Here is a 17,535-nt window from a genome sequence, read left to right on the forward strand (position 1 = left end):
AAGAGGTGGCTACGAAGATAATTCTGTGCCGTTTCCGACGTCAAGAAGACATGAAACGTTGGCTGATTGAAATGATATAATTTTGTGTATTAACGAAGTTCTTTCACTCACAGGTGGAGCGTCTACGAGCAAGGTTGTAGTGGTAATTAAAAACACATACATATGTGGTCGTTTATTTCATTTTTTCATAGAGTTTTATTTGGCTGTATCTGATCTTCCTCATATGAATAGACATTCATATAGAAGAGGTGCCCACCGAAATTGGAATAGTAACATAATGCTGAAAGGGAGAAGTTGTGCACGTGAAACAGGCTTGCTTAAAGTGTCTAATCATCACACAGTCTACACATTACACTACTCTCATACAGAATTTATTCAATATGACTGTGTATGGCATTTGTACATTTGCTTATTGTAATTACGAGTGTACACTGTTTATATCTGTTCCGCTCTTAATAAATTAAAATTTGTCTAGTATCTGTTGCATAATCTATTTAAACTCTGTCTCAGATGCAGGATGGTTAGGTTATAAGAAGTTGTGTTATCAACTGTGTATCGGTATATGGATATGTTGTACTAGATTTAGAGTCCGCCCTCGGTAGCTGAGTGGTCAGAACGTCAATCCTAAGGGCGCGGGTTCCATTCCCGGATGGGTTGGAGATTTTCTCCGCTCACGGACTGGGTGTTGTGTTATACTAATCATCATCATTTCATCCCCATCGACGTGAAAGTCGCCGAAGTGGCGTCAGATCGCAAGACTTGCACCTGGCGAATGGTCCACGCGACAAGAGGCCCTCGTCACACGACATTTTTAACTAGGTTTCGAACTAACTCTTGTGTCACATCACGTGTCCCATGGAGAATAGAAGGAATAGTGCACGATGACATACTGGCACACGAAGTATAGACTAACTATTCAGCTGATGTATCATGAGAGAATATGCTTCCTGTAGGAGGTACACAGGTATCAATGATGCTACTGAGCAGTATAGCACTAATAAACACCCGCGCAGGGAGCACTTGCAATTTCGGGTGAGACGCTTGTTACAGTGTGACGTAACGATGAAGAGGCTGATGCTCTAGGACCCATCCACGAGCTTAAATCGCTTCAGGCATGTCATAAAGACTGCCAAAGCAGCAGTGGCATGGACAACCAATGATTTGTCAAAACTTCAAGAGATTTCGACAATGCAGCATACCATCTCCAGAATCATTGCCCAGAAAAGGAGCCGACGGCTGTGGCCGAGAGGTTCTAGGCGCTTCAGTCTGGAACCGCGCCACCGCTACGGTTGCTGGTTGTAATCCTGCCTGATGATCTCAGATGTTAAGTCCCATAGTGCTCAGAGCCACTTGAACCATTGGAACCAGAAAAGGAAAACAAGTGGTTGCACATGGGTGCTTCTGATTGTGTGCAAATACACACCAGTGTCACCTTAAATGTCTTATAATACTGCTCCTTTATTCTGTAGAACAAAGAAATTTTTATTGGTGTAGGATATTTGCTAGGAACGAAACAGTTTTATTTAAATGTTGTTGGTGAGCCCTGCTCTCCTAACAACCAAAATATTATATTCATTTCCAACCTCATTTTTAAATTGGTTTCAACATCTGATGAGTGAATGTGAACCACGTAACGTGTTTGATTTATAAATGTGTTATCAAATTTTACTATGTAACACGTCCTCGTATTGTCTTGGAGCATTAATCACGTTATTAATCCATTATTTCAGAATAACGGCACTTTTCCAGTAAGCGTCACACATAATCTCAAACCTTCTAGAAATATCTTCTCGTTGATACTACCATTCCCAAAAACAATGAAAGAATAAAAATGTCTCTCTTACTACATTTTCGCTGTTCATTCAGTAAAACTTAAGCATGGAGCACGGCATTTTAAATTATTATTTCTTTACTTCTAACCCAGTGCGTAACACGCTTTTCAGACAGTGTCCACATGCCTGAATGAATGTACAAGGGGGTTCAATAATTAATGCAACACAGTCTTTTCTGAAAGCACGTTGGTGTTATTCAGGATGCCAATGCACCTTGCTATTCCTACTCCTTTGGTTACAAAACCCTATTTCTCAACGTAATCACCGTTCAGTGCGACGGCCTTACTCCACTTTACCTTACCGAGAGGCTCCGAATGTCCGCATGGTATCATCCTACTGGTCGACGTTGGAGCCAACATCTTGCTGCAACAATAACCTCCCCATCATCCACCTACTGATTCCCGCGGAGTGCATCCTTCATTGGGCTAAACAGATGGAAGTCGGAAGGTGAGAGATCCGGGCTGTTAGGCGTGGGAGCCAGCGGGCAGACACCATTGTGTACACCAAAAGGTGGACAAGTGTGTAAGCACTACAGAGAGAAGTCCAGTTTTGCAGCGCGGTGTTTCATCGTGATCCGTCGATCACCTCGAATGAGACTGTCTGCACGTTCCAACATTGCAACAGCCACAACTGTGTGCGGCCAGCCGGCAAGCGAAGATGGAACAGGTTTGCGCGTCCTTATTGTGATGATGACGGACGCCACGTCCAGCGACTCATTGTGCTTTTGTTCACTGCGAGACATTCGTATACATTTTGAAAACGCCTATGAATATCTGCAATGCTCTGGTTTCCGCCAAAAGAAACTCAACGAAAACTCTCCATTACAGATACCATTTTGAAGACTACGTATAGAGCCACCAGCTATCGGAATTTCATGAACCTACAGGGCAAGAAGCGGAAATATTCCACGATGTCCGACAGCAAATTCAAGTTTTTTGAATAGAAACCGTCCGAGAAAAAAAAGAGTTGCATCAGTTATTGAATGCAGTTCGGAAGGTATGGTGACGTAAACAATAAGATGTGCGAAAAACTAGGCTTTGTTAAAACGAAGCGCAAATTACGCAGAGAATATGAATCCAGCTTTCATTTTGATATGTTTCTTTATCCTGCGGGAGAATAATCAGAAGTTAATGGAACAAACACAATTAGGATTTTGTGTCTTCACCCATTTAGGTTTTGGGTGGTTAACGTCAAATATGTAACAACTCAACTCATTTGTAAATTCGTCACACATTTGAGGCTGTTTTGTACAAGAGAGTTCAGTTCTTGAAAGAATTGAGTGTGTGGAGCAGGGTGGGATCGATTACAGGTTAGTTAATAAATGTGTCACTCCTAAAGAGTTTGGTATAACAAGTTGGCGTACCATTCCGCCCCGTCTAGTACCCTTACTTTCCCTCACCTTTAATCGTGTTATTTCAGTCTGTCACCTAACTCTGGAAAGCACTTAAGTTTTCATGTAAATAGCAACATGCGGAGTACCTTCCCCCGTAACATCAGTGCGGTAGATGCCCTCTGTCAGGCAGGACAAGTAGGCATTTCCGCACGGGTAGAGAGAGAGAGAGGTAGAGGAGGGCAGGGCGCCACGACAAATCAGAGGGAGCCCGCCGGCCTCCTCAGCGCGGCGTTGCCAGGGCGGGCTCGCTATCGATCAGAATTTTAATTTTCTGCTGCGGGCGGGCGGCGCGCTCAAGTGCGAGCAAACACCAATCATAGTTAGAGCCGCAGCACGGCGCGGGCTGTGCTGTGCTCCACTCCACGAGCCGAGCCGAACCCGGCCCGGCCTCGCTTCGGATCGACCGGAGCTTCGCGGCGGGGGCGCAGACTCCTCCTACAACACTTGCTTAGCCGCTCAGGCGGCACATTGCTTCCTCCTGGCCCGAGCCGTCGGATCATCTAGGAGCGACCAGCTCTGCTGTTGCTGCCAAGTTCCTCATCTGTACTGATATCCACTGCTAGATGCTCTTCCGGGCAGCCAGCCCTAACGTTCATGCCGTCATAACAAAGCCAGTTTAGTAGTGCACGAACCCTATAGATGTCTCTGTTATCAGATTATCCTGATCCTAGACAGGCGTAGCCCTTTTGGTTCAAAAAAATAGTTCAAATGGCTCTGAGCACTATGGGACTTAACATCTGAGGTCATCAGTCCCCTAGAACTTAGAACTACTTAGACCTAACTAACCTAAGGACATCACACATATCCATGCCCGAGGCAGGATTCGAACCTGCGACCGTAGCAGTCGCGCGGTTCCGGACTGCAGCGCCTAGAACCGCTTGGCCACCGCGGTCGGCAGCCCTTTTGGAAGACTATGTAATGCAGCATATAGTTATACACGGTCCAGTCATATTAATGTGACCACTGCCTATGTTCGACGTCAGAGGGCAATAACCAATCACAAAGGTCAGTTGGCAGGACTAGCAGTGGAGGGTATATAGTCACGTCGGGGAGGAGGGGGTGGGGGTGGGTGAGGGGGTGGGACGCCGGAAACAGTGTGGTAGCTGTCTTGATGAGAAAACGTGGCAATTTACCTGACGTCCGAAAGGGCATGATCATTGGGTTTCAGGTCAAGAGTGCAAGCATTTTCGAAACAGCTAAGATTTTAAACAACACTGCAGACGTACATGTCAAAGTGGCGCTATCAAAAACCGCGCCGAGGCGACTGTGGGCTATAGATGACAACGGTGGACGACGGCTGCAGATATGTGCACAGGAGAACAGACGTGTACCTGTTGAGCAATTGACCGCCCAGATGAACCAAGGGGATACCAAATGCGTCTGCTCAACGACCATTGGGCGAACTTTGCTGCATACGGGCCTCTGCAGTGGGCTCCTGGTTCATGCATCCATGTTGAGTGCTGTTGGCCGGCCGGGGTGCCCGAGCGGTTCTAGACGCTATAGTCTGGAACCGAGCGGCCGCTACGGTCACAGAATCGAATCCTGCCTCGGGCATAGATGTGTGTGATGTCCTTAGGTTAGTTAGGTTTAATTAGTTCTATTTTCTAGGGGACTTATGACCTCCGAAGTAAAGTCCCATAGTGCTCAGAGCCATTTGAACCATTTGAGTGCTGTTCATCGATGATGAAGGCAGTAATTTGCACGATAATACCGCAGTTTGACGTCTACTGAGTGGCGACAGGTGTCTTTTTCAGATGAATGACGTTTCATGGTTCATTGGACAGATGGCCGTTGACGTGTGCGGCGTGAAACGTCCAAAAGCAAACACTCTGCAACAATCGTCCGATAGCTCCAGGCCGAAAGCGGGAACGTTACGGTCTGGGAAATATTTTCGTTGCTTTCCACGGGTGATATTGTCATTCTGAAAGGCACAGTTGGTCAATACAAGTATGAATCTATGGTTGGGAACTATGTAAACCTCTACATGCACGGACGGCCGCGGTGTCCGAGCGGTTCCAGGCGCTTCAGTCTGGAACCGTGCGACCGCTACGGTCGCAGGTTCGAATCCTGCCTCGGGCATGGTATGTGTGATGTCCTTAGGTTAATTAGGTTTAAGTAATTCTAAGTTATAGGTGACTAATGACCTCAGATGTTAAGTCCCATAGCGCTCAGAGCCATTTGAACCATTTTTCTACATGCCGGTTGTTTCTCCTCGGCACGATGGTATCTATCAGCAGGAAGGTGCAATGTGTCAAACAGCTCGCAGTTTACGTGCGACTTTCGAAGAGCACCAGGATGAGTTTACCGTACTCTACTGGCCACCAGACTGCTCGAATTTAAATCAAATCGAGAATCTCTGGGACCACATCGATCTGGTTATTCTCGCCATGGATTCTCAACCACGAAACCTAGCACAGCTGGCCAAGGCACTAGAGTCCTCATGGCTTCATATCTCTGTCGGTGCCTTGTAGAACCTCACTGACACTCTTCCTGCACGTCTCGCAGTGGTCCGAGCTGCAAAATGTGGGTATTTAGGATTTTGACAGGTGAATACATTAATGCTACTGGACAGTGTATCTTCAGGTAACACTTTCATCTCAATCTTCGAAGCTATTGCTGTCTTTTCTCACTTTTTAGTTGAGAACCTGTTAATCACATTCTCGGTTGTAGTTCTGCAGAAAGAGAGAGAACACCCGTCCCCACCACCCTGCCCTACAAGAAAAAGTCTGTATTTGTATACAGGGTTTGGGCAAAAATATGACACCAACGACAGAAATATATTTCTGATCATATATGCAGACGCCAACCAAGGCTGCAGTTTATGCTGATGTATTTGACCACGAACGTCACCTGCGGAATTCCCTCATTACGTCGCAAATGTCATCGTGGTCTGAACAGTGTTCTACGTAGCTGTGAGCGCATTACTCCGGAGCTATGTTAATTCGAACGTGGGGAAATAGTTTGTGCTTGTATGGTAGGTACTCCTTCACAAACGCAGATCAAGTGTTTGGTGTTTCAAGTGGGGCCGTATCAAAGATTTATACAACACACAGGGAAACCGGAAAAACATCTTTCGATAAGTCGCAATACGGACTATAGTGTGTGAAGAATGATTCTGGCAGAATAAGATTGACGAGGACTGTAGAGGGTCGTCAGCTACAACAGTTTTTGCGGAACTGAATGTCGGTCTCATGAACCCTGTCAGCACCAAAAAAAACTGTACGGAAGTCCCAGTAGTTGGGGACTGCAGGCCAGCCGCTGTGGCCGAGCGGTTCTAGGCGCTTCAGTCCGGAATCGCGCTGCTGCTACGGTCGCAGTTTCGAATCCTGCCTTCGGCGTAGATGTGTGTGATGTCCTTAGGTTAGTTTGGTTTGAGTAGTTCTAAGTCTAGGGGACTGATGACCTCAGATGTTGAGTTCCATAGTGCTTAGAGCCATTTGAACCAGTTTTTTGGGGGACTACAGGACGAGCTTATTAATGATGCAGATGCCCGTAACAGGAAAAAGTGATGCCAAAGCCATGAAACTTGGACCTTGCAGCAATGGAAGAACGTCATTTTGGAAAAAACGACATTTTGTCAATGGAGTGAGTTACTGATTATTTTGTAAAAATTTTTTGTTTATTTATAGACGCAATCACATTCTTATGACACAGTCATAACCGGTTTCGGCCATACAATGACCATCTTCAGATTCTAAAGGCGGCGTACACTGAACACAGATTCATGCATTGTCATTCGGTCGGATGGCTCTAGTTTCACGCTATTTAGTCCCTAGAGTGAACCATGGCAGTGGTTCGGTGATGATGATTTGTGCAGCCATATTGTGGTACTCCATGGGCCCCATAGTTAGTCTCCAAAGTCGCACTACTGCAAACTGTTATGTGACCATTTTGGTTGATCAGGTCCACCCCATGACGCAGTGTTCGTTCCCCAGTGGTGATTCTGTGCGCCAAGACGACAGAGCCTCTGTTCACACAGGCTGCATCGTCCAGGACCAGTTTTGTGGCTAAGAGGGTTAATTATCGCGCCTCTGCTGGCAACCGCAGTCAGCAGACTTGAACATTTTTTAGCCTCGGTGAATGACTTTTTGGTCTACTTTGGAGAGAAGTGTGCGTGATCGCTGCCCACCTACATCATCGGTAGCTTCACTAGCCACTTACTGTTGACGGTCATGTGTGAATGGTAAAAACAGTGGTTCTACTACCTACGTACATTGAGTGACTGAAAATTTAGTAGCTTGTATGGGAAATATTTCACAATGAGACCAAGCATTGTGAATATTGTGTTATAAAGACAGTGACAAGAGCGAGTACGAACTACGATTTAGGGTTGGAATTTTTGTTTAATAAACAGTGACTAACATCATCCTGCATGTTTTTCCGTGTCGGTTATTGAATATAAACAATGTGCGAACTGTCATCTACTGAAGTACGATGAAAAATAACGGAAACTGTATTACAATGGAAATAGGGACGTGGGACTGGTACTAGGAGCACTTCACCCTCCCGTCTTTACCTGTATTTGAGTTTTTCATCGTGAACCACACAATTTACGATTGTATTTAATGAAACTTGCGACCGCTATCGTTCATGAAAAATAAGAGAAGAGAAGGTGGACGCTAAGGGTATTATTTTACTTACTTTGCATGTGACAAGGGATTTCTCGACCATACGCCTCATGTAAGCCTCTTCAATTTATTTTCTGTAGAGTGCACTGTCTGTATACTTGCAGTTGATTTTCGTCTTAGCTGTGTCCTTATTTCGCCACTTAATTGTGCGTATTCCTCTCGTTTCATCAATATCCCAGAAGTAGTTTATTCTGGGTAGTCTGTTCTCCATGATTCTTGCTGTATAGTCAGTCCACTGAACTTTCTCAACACTTCTACGATGTTTGTTACGTTTTTAGTGCAGCTCTCTTAAGTCTTAAGTTTTTCTTATCCTGCATTCCACGTTACTTTCATCGCATACAGGCCAAACAATTTTTCTTTTGAATATATTGGTTTTCGTTCATATTTTTTCATAAATAGTAATGCTTCACATCCGTTTAATATTATCTGTATAGTAGTCAACTGATTTAAGAGGATATTGTAGTTAGTACTAGCTTATCTCTTTCTTAAGATATTCATCAGACTGAAAAGTGTTTCGTTCACTGCTGCTAGACGGATGTCTGTTTCTTCATGCGTTGTGTTGTTGTTACTAAAACCACTCAATAACTAGTTGAAGCGGTCTTTTTTTGAGACGTAATCTTCTTTTCTCAGCAATTTTGTAATAATTTTGCATCATTATGATCAATTCCGTTTTGAAACTACCTATTAATGCGTCATGATCGGCGTGGGCAAGTCTAGTAAAGTTTGCCCCTGCAGTTGGATCCGTTGTGGATTACTTTCAGTAAATTCGTTATCGATATTACGTAAATAGGTGAAATGGCGTCCCGTTATCTCAGTTCAGTGTACACCTTAAAATTTTCGGTTTCTCTTATAGATAACACTATATAAAATTTCGAAGCTAACAGTATACTGACTAAATTTCCACTCAGTTATTGTTAATGGGAGACATTCATATTACATCATAGATTTAGGATTGTACTACTGTATTCACTGGGTACAGAGGCTTCACACGATATAGCAGAGTCAGCGGGGTTGCTTGCACAATAGGTGTCAGCGGTGAGACGTCACCGTGGTTTTGTTGCGGCGTACAGAGGGTATTGTCTCGGCTGCACTATTTTGCTACGTCGATCACATGGGCGGAACTACTGTAGAACTTTGCTCAGTACCTCTCCGCCGCCGAGTAATTAGGAGACTGCACGGCTCAATGACAACAGAGCGAAGTAGTAATGCAACTGGAGTTCAGCTGGAGTGCCAGTGATCTACGACATCCTGGAAGCTAGTACGACGAACGCGACGACTCGTCTTCGGTGGCTGCCGCTTGGCCACGAAATTCATTGCTCGGCGAATGGAGTTGGAACTTTATGAAATTGTAACTTAACCCGATCAGAACTTTGATATCAAGTGACTGCTATCCAAAGACTGTGTCTAACTTAGGTGCTCTTTGGAACAGAGCCCCCTAAAATCTCCAATGTTTTTCAATACACAGGAGAAAACTAAACTACGGATAGAAACTCCTGTTCGAAACCGTCATCCACCGAGACAGCAGAGCATCGCATTCATAGGAGACAAGGCTTTTCTACGCAGCAGCTAGCTCCATCTTCTTCGATGGCGATCGTGGCAATCAATCGCGATCACTGTATAACAAACAACATTGTGAGACGTTCCATATAAGGTCCGTCAGCATATAAAGTCACATTTGCTGCTGAAGGGGTAGTGTAGCGGTAGGCGTCAGCGCCTATCACTTCCACACTCTGTAGCGTCTTTGGATAACGACTCTGGACACATTTCTGGGGCGCCCCGTATATACTTTACTTCATAATAAATATTGTGAATATTTACTGATTATTGATATAACATATACAATCCTATTTTCAGATACCCATAAAGTTGTTCCAGTCAATAGGAATCTGAATACGTCATCCTAATGCCAGTTTTGATTTGGATTACACATGTTGATGTTGATTAATCAGAACAAAGTTTGGTCCTCTGAAGATGGGATTGTATAACCTGAGACTATGTAATATACGGAGTAAATATGTAAAACAAATGACACTTGTATGCAAATTTACCCAATATACGATTGAAAAAGTACAGCTGAAAGCTCCACCATATCGATCTACAGTTATGGAATCTACAAAACTACTGACTTCCATGGTTACAGGTTGACACAAATAAATGTCTGCAGTCCACACTTTCGAATTTTGTTCAGTGTTTAAAACGACTATAATGTAAATATTTATGTAAGTCGTAATTGTACCGTTGCTGACTGACTATAGCTATTCTAAACACCATTTCTGCATTTCACATGTACCTATACCAAACTAGAGTCACACATCTTTTCCGTTGACGACGATCTGTCTCTACTTCTACGCAGATGCAACTTTAATGACTATTTTGTAGTAGAACTGCTGTAAACAAATGTCTTTACTACTCTGTTGCTTTAGGATACTTATTGGTGATGAATTATTAATCATGTTGAGTCCGATATTGGAATAGTGCACCTGGGATCCTCTCACAGTGAAGATTAGTTTCTGATTAGGCTATAACGATTAGTCGTGTGGAAACTGCAGTGAGTGCGTAGAGACTACTTATTTTTGTATTGTGTTGAAGAACAGCACTAAGCGCTTCTGTTACGGGACTACTGTTTTATTGTGCAGCGTTAACTAGCTCTGAAGTGTGATAGTATCTTTACCTGAGTTATTATTTTGTTTGGGCACAAAGGAAACATTAAGACGAGCCATGTAAGTGCTATTAATCACTTACAAAGAAATTGTGACAGAAAGATAGTCAGCAGACAAATAAATATAAGTGTTAGTGTTCGCACTCATCCGATATTGTATTCAGAACTGTCGATTGATGGGCGCTTGGGACGCTGCTATCGTTGTGAGTAACAGAAAAGCCAGAATGTTCTGTACCTTGCGCTGTTGAGCTTCCCATGACTCTGACTTCGTAACACCGGTTGGCGACAAGAAATGCTTTACGCCATTTCGGGTGGGATGTCTGGAAGGGATGCAGAGAATTATTTTGTGGAACACATAAACACAATTATTATAGAAAATTGAAGCATTATACAGGTAAGTGGTGAAAATGTCAGTGTTAACGTGCTTGACAAACGGGCATCTACGCAGATGTTAGGTTCTTGCTTATTATGATAGCCTTGAAATTGCCAAATTTAGTTTTTTAGAGCACAGTTAGCTAGATGAATTTAAGACTTGCTATCGTAAATGCTGCTAAAGTGGATCAGGAATTCTAGAGTCGATCATTCACATTAGATTTAAGATTTTCACGTTATGACATCTACTGGCGGCAGATGGAACTACAAATTCTGTGTAGCTGTTAGCGAGAAGAACAGTAATCATCTTGTGCAGTTGCAGTTGTTCTTGCTGTGTCCCATCTTGTTAGGAAAATATGGAGCCAGGAATTCCGCCTGATGCAAGACACCTTTTTTCTGTTTTGTTTCACCCAGACATGTTTCACCCATTTTTGGGGTATCTTCAGTGGGTTATTTATTATTTTCGAACTGTTAAATTGTTGATACATATTAACATTTAGCGAAACTTTTGTTACATATTACTTACAATTGTGAAGGAATAATTGTTGTAAAATATTATACATCATTCCTTCATAGCACACAGTTGAGACATGTATTAACGACATGATGCACTGCTTGTTGTTTATAACATAATGTCAAAGTTCTATTTATAGCTTGGACGTTTATTTTGCCGTTAATACATATCTCAACTGTGCACTATGAACAAATGATGTATAATATTTTACAACAATTATTAATTCACTGTTGTAAATAATATGTAAAAAAACTTTCGCTAAATGTTAATATGTAACAACAATTTTACAGCTCGAAAATATTAAATAACCCATTGAAGATAGTAAAAAAAAGAGGTGAAACATGTCTGGGTGAAACAAAACAGAAAAAAGGTGTCTTGCATAAGGCGGAATTCCTCAATAAGAATAGTGCTTTGACATCCCAACATTTAATAGCGTGTGTCTTGGTGAGTATAGCGGTAACAATATTGTGTTTTGCATCATATTTTCAGTTAAATTTTAAATAACAAAAAAAAATCTACTGCACATACTGCTTTAAATATAATAACCTCGTAAAATTCATATCCGTAGTTCAAACATGTCCATAACAGTGCTATGGAGCTTCCATTTTAATTTAAAAGCGTTTTGTATAAGTAATTGTTTAAGAAATTAATTAATTTGTTATGTTTTAGGGTAATTTTACCGCAAAAAGGAAAAAAATTCTCATGCCGTGAACAATGAAAAACGGAAGTGCCTCAGACTGCATATAATAAAAAATATTTGCTGTCAGCAGTTGAAACTGTGAGACCAGGTCGTATGAGTGTTTGAAGGTCTTACCGTGAATATGCTGTGCCATATCTGCACTCAATGACAGAGTTAATAATAGGCGTTCTTTAATTTATGGGCGACAGACAGCGTCAACCTGTGATAAAGAACGACATTTAGCAGAGGAGATTATGACATTTGCTGAATGGGGATTCCCTATGACAAAGAAAGACACTGGTGATGTAGTTCAAGATTATGGATTAATGAAGAAAAGGTTGAACCAAGATTTGAAGGTAACAGACCAGGAAAGGAATGAGTAAATAAATTCATGCAATAAAATAAAATATTAGCAACCTGATTATGTGAGAATGTAAGAAGATCAAGATATGACATGATAAGAGAGATAATGAAAGACTGTTTTACGAATCTAAAGGAAACCCTCCAAGATATTCCATCATCCAAGATACTTAACTTCGACGAAACCAATTTTAGCGACGATCCGGGAGTCAGCAAAGTTGTGATAAAACGTGATGTAAAACACGTGGAGCCGATTGCAGTCTCCTGTAAATCAAACACGAGTGTCATCACTTGTGTATGAGCTGATAGAGTGGTCCTTCCTCCTTATATAGTGTGTAAGGCAAAACACGTCTACCCAGGATGGTGTGACGGAGGTGTGAGCGAAGTAGTATACAACCGAAGTGCTAGCGATTGGTTTGACCTGCCAGCTGTTACTGATTGGTTCAGGAAACTTTTGCTCCCACATGTGAGAAAATTAACTGGGCGTAAATTGTAATTTGTGACAATCTATACAGTCATTTGTCTTAGAATACTTAAACTTTGTAAAGAAAATGATATTTCTTTTGTTTCACTACCTCCAAACTCAACAGATCTCTGTCAGCCTTTGTGTGTTACGTATTTCAGATCTCTGAAGAGAGCTTGGAGGAAGGTGTTGAATCAGAGGAGGACGAAGAACGGAGGGTTTCTTCACAAAACTGCTTTTTCAGCTGTCCTTTGTGATGCTTACGAGGAGGTTGGTGTGAAGTCTGTAACAAATGTGGGGTGTGTCTGTGGGATGTACACATTCAGTCCTGACGAAACCTGCGAGAAAATCCCAAACTTAGATGACAGTAAGTCCAGTGAATCATTCTCGACTGATGTCTTCACCGTTCATCTACAGAGAGCTCATGTTGTAGAAACTGCGCAGTCTGCCAGTAGCAAGGGCATAAAAGAGTGTTCCTTCCACCTGGGAAGGGTATTCGCATGGAAAGTATGTGTTGCAGTGATATCGAAGACGATACAGAGGTATGAGGGAGGGAAATGTGCCTGATGGAAATAATAACAAGAGTTTGCCTTCGGGAAAAATGGCAAAATGTATTCCTGTCATTGAGGACGAGGAAATGCAAGCAGAAGGGGGGGGGGGGAGACGTCTCTGACATGCCTAATACTGAGAGTGATGCTATGGAATGAAATATTTGCACAGTAGGAGATCTTGGGCTGGTTGATCTAAGACAATAGTGGAAATCAAATTATTTGTTGGGAAAATCGTTTTGTGGTATCAACGATGACGTTGAGGACCTCACAGTCAGTTTCATGAAGAAAAGGGTCACTCACAAAGAATAATATTTTGTGTTTCCTCAAGCAGTTGACAAAGCTTCTCTGAAGCAAGTTGATATTATAACAAAAGTAAGAGATCGAGATATCAGACGAGGTCGATATGTATTAATACCAATTATTGATGTTACACATATCAATTCATATATTGACATTTTTGCATAGGCTATGTTTTGGTAAGAAAGACTATGCCCATGGACGTTAAATAAGTCTGAAATTATACGAATATTTCCTATAGTTTGTAATTCGTAATGCCAGTTATTGATATTAAACATATCAATTAATATAGTGACATTTTTGCAGTGATGGAGGAGCATTATTTGTTTATGATATGCTATGTTTTGGTAAGAAAGACTATGCCCATGGACGTTAAATAAGTCTGAAATTATATGAATATTTCCTACTGTTTGTAATTAATAAATAGTGTACTAGTTAATAATTATAAAACGCTAACAAAAGGTTTATAGGTGATTTTTATTTTGTATTTGTTACATCTTCTTTTATAACATGTAAAATAGAGATCAACTTTTCAATGACTATCTTCTAAAGTCGGCTTTCATGTTACATTTAATTGGATTTTTACTTTAGCAGTCTCCTATGCTAAAGTAAATCACTGTTGTATCGATTAATATGTATCGATAATCACATATGTGTACTTAATTTTTATTGTGTTAAGAAATAAGAAGGAGAGAAGATCCTAAATGATATTTTCCACATTTTAATTAATTACCAAAAGAATGAGAATATAAAGAAAATCTTCAATTTTGACCGAATTTAGCAGCATTGACGGTAGTGAAAGAAAAAAGTATTTTGAAATTGTGTTCTGCAACTTAAAGTACTTTGAAATTTAGTGAGTCGTTGTAGATAACACTGTGTCTTTGCGTAGTTACTGTCCACTGATACTTTAAAGTTGAATTCATAACGGAATTGCTGCTGCTATTGAACGGATGTTAGTATGATCTATGAAACGAACTACTGGTAGCAAAAATGTCCCAGCTCTCCTGTTTTCATTAGGTAAGGTTGGCATTTCTGATTTATACCTATCCCATAAACAAGAAACAACATGAAAAAAAAGTTAAATAGTCAAATATGTCATCGATGCATTGATTAGCTTCAAAACTACTTCTGTGTGTAGTTTCCAGCAGTCTTACAAGCGTTGCAGAAAGTGTTTGTGGAAAAGATTACTTTGAAGTGAAATATTTTGCTTGACTTATTTCACGACGCAATTTACCGAAATTCTAGACGCATTTCGTACTCTTGCACTGTGACCTGAGGATACTACCTCATTATCACGTGCCTTCGTTTTAATGGTGGTTACCAAATAAAGTTTTTCTTCAATTTCAAAATATAGTTCGTTTTATGTTTCATCTTTCTAGGAAAGACACGTAAGTGAGGTATACTGCACTTCTACGATTTAAAAAACAAACTGTGTTTGGCATTACACTCACCAGCCTCATAATATCCAAGCTCACGGTGGACAAAATTAAACTTGTAGGTTAATTCAGGGCATATTAGTGTATGGTATCACTGATTATCTAGTTAACGTTTGGCTGTGGCCGAAACTGCAGAATTACAATACTCTCACAGAGTAGTATGCTTAATGCGTTTAAATTTTGTGTTTCTGCTGATTAACGAACTGCTGACGTCAAGCTTTATTATTTACGTGCTATTTTGCTGCATTATTGGATTTTCTAGCGCTGTATGAACTGTGACCGCGGTATTACAGTGCTGAACTTTGTATGTAAACTCAGGCGAAAATATATAGACAGTGTGGTCTGCAAATACACGAGATGTCACACGTAATTCGAATTAAATATATGTTTAATAAGCTAGATATAAGCTTTAATTGTAAGTATACCTTTCCGTATACTTTTCGCATCAATCATATTTTAGTGGCACAGGATGATCATATATTTTAGTGGTACAGGATGATCAATTAAAGAAACTGAATATTATGTGCTTAAAGACCTCATTACCTGTCGTGGAGTTGCAAATGTGATCTGATTGAATAATACAGTCGATATCAAAATTTCATTGCATTTTCGATAAACTGTTTCAGCCAGTATAGATTATTTTTGGATCTACAATTGATTGTAGAATAACTGTATATTACACACAATAAGTATACGGTCAGCAAAATAACATACATGAAATACATTATATGTAAATGACGCCGGTTACCTAAAAATCCGTCCATGCAACATGTTACACGTCCTCAGCTGAAGTATTAGCAAAATCTGATTTCTTTTTTTTTAAAGTCAACAGTTTTCTGACTTATGTGCCCACCACTTCATCTCAGAGTAGCTCTTGCAACCTACGTCCTCAATTATTTGCTGGGTGTATTTCAATTTCTGTTCTCCTCTACAGGTTCATTGTATATATGCCAAAATGTCGGTGAGCAGCTGTCGAGACAAGGAAAAAGTGAAATACGGTACTGCGTCGATATTGAAATGTACTTCTTTCTCCCAGGCACATTCATTAGAATGTGTGAAAGAAGACAGACATAGTTTAAAATGTTAAACGTCTGTTTACATGCAAAATCACTCACAATTCTTGAACTTGCAATGTTGACTACGATCTTCAAAATGTTAGTTGCAGGAAAGTTTGAAAGGTCGTAAAATAAAAGGAAAAAGTTATAAAAAGTAAATAAATAAAACGTTAAGACTTAATTTCTGTAGCTTATGTGAACGTATAATACAAACATTACAATCAAAATTTTGTCATTACTTTCTACCTTATTATTTCACTTATTTACTTTTTACGCTTTTTTGTTGTTTTTTTTCTTGTGGTATAACACCTTGCAATCTTTCTAGATTCTGTAATAGGTCGATCATGCTTTCAAGCCTGACAATATGTTGCAGCCTTCAGATTGCATGGAAATAGATAAGAACGCAGTACTAATCTGTACACTGAGGACCATTAATTTTTCTCGTTTTTCTCAGGTACACCTGTGCCCTGCTCGCTTCACTGTTCACTGGCTCTAGCAATCATAGAGCTATTAGGCTTCGTTCTCATTTTTTTTTTTGGCTAATATACTGGCTTTCTTGTCTTTGATATACTGTCGATTGATCACTGGCGGCTCGTACAAAATTTTGCCGATGTGCTACGGTGTGGCTACCCACAGCCTTATGGCTTAGAAGGGCAGTAATCGCACTACTTTGAATATGTTAATTTTATGTATGTACAGGGGATAGGAAAAATAATGTGAAAAACGGTAGGATGGTTGCGTTTGAGGGTCATCAACGCAGGTAAGGCACGTGTAGTGCTAGACAATGGAAGTTGTTTACGAGTAGTGCACACTTCGTATCTGCATTCAGAGGCCGAGGTCGACATGCAATGAAAGAACTAACAGAGGTCCAAAGAGGGGAGATTGCGGGGGCCCGATTAGCTGGAGCATCAGACAGCTAACTTATTGAATGTTTCAAGAGCAACTGTTTCAACAGTCATGAGATCCTACACAAAACGTAGAGAGACATCATCGTGTAAACTCAACAGAAGGCGCAAATCAAAACTAAATGACAGAGATCGCCGTACACTGACACGAATTGTGTCAAAATAACACAAAACTACGGAGGCTAAATTGACCACAGAGATGAATAACCATCTTCGAGACCCCGTATCTATCGACACTGACCGCCGAGAACTCCATGAAGCGAATATTCGTGGAGGAGCTGCTATACCGAAACCATTAGTGACGACAGCCAACGCAAAGAAGCGTAAAACATGGTGTCAGGAGCATAAATCCTGGACGGCTGATCAGTGGAAAAACGTCATGTGGTCCGAC

The sequence above is a fragment of the Schistocerca serialis genome, chromosome 1, assembly GCF_023864345.2.
Source record: "Schistocerca serialis cubense isolate TAMUIC-IGC-003099 chromosome 1, iqSchSeri2.2, whole genome shotgun sequence".
Lineage (NCBI taxonomy): Eukaryota > Metazoa > Arthropoda > Insecta > Orthoptera > Acrididae > Schistocerca > Schistocerca serialis.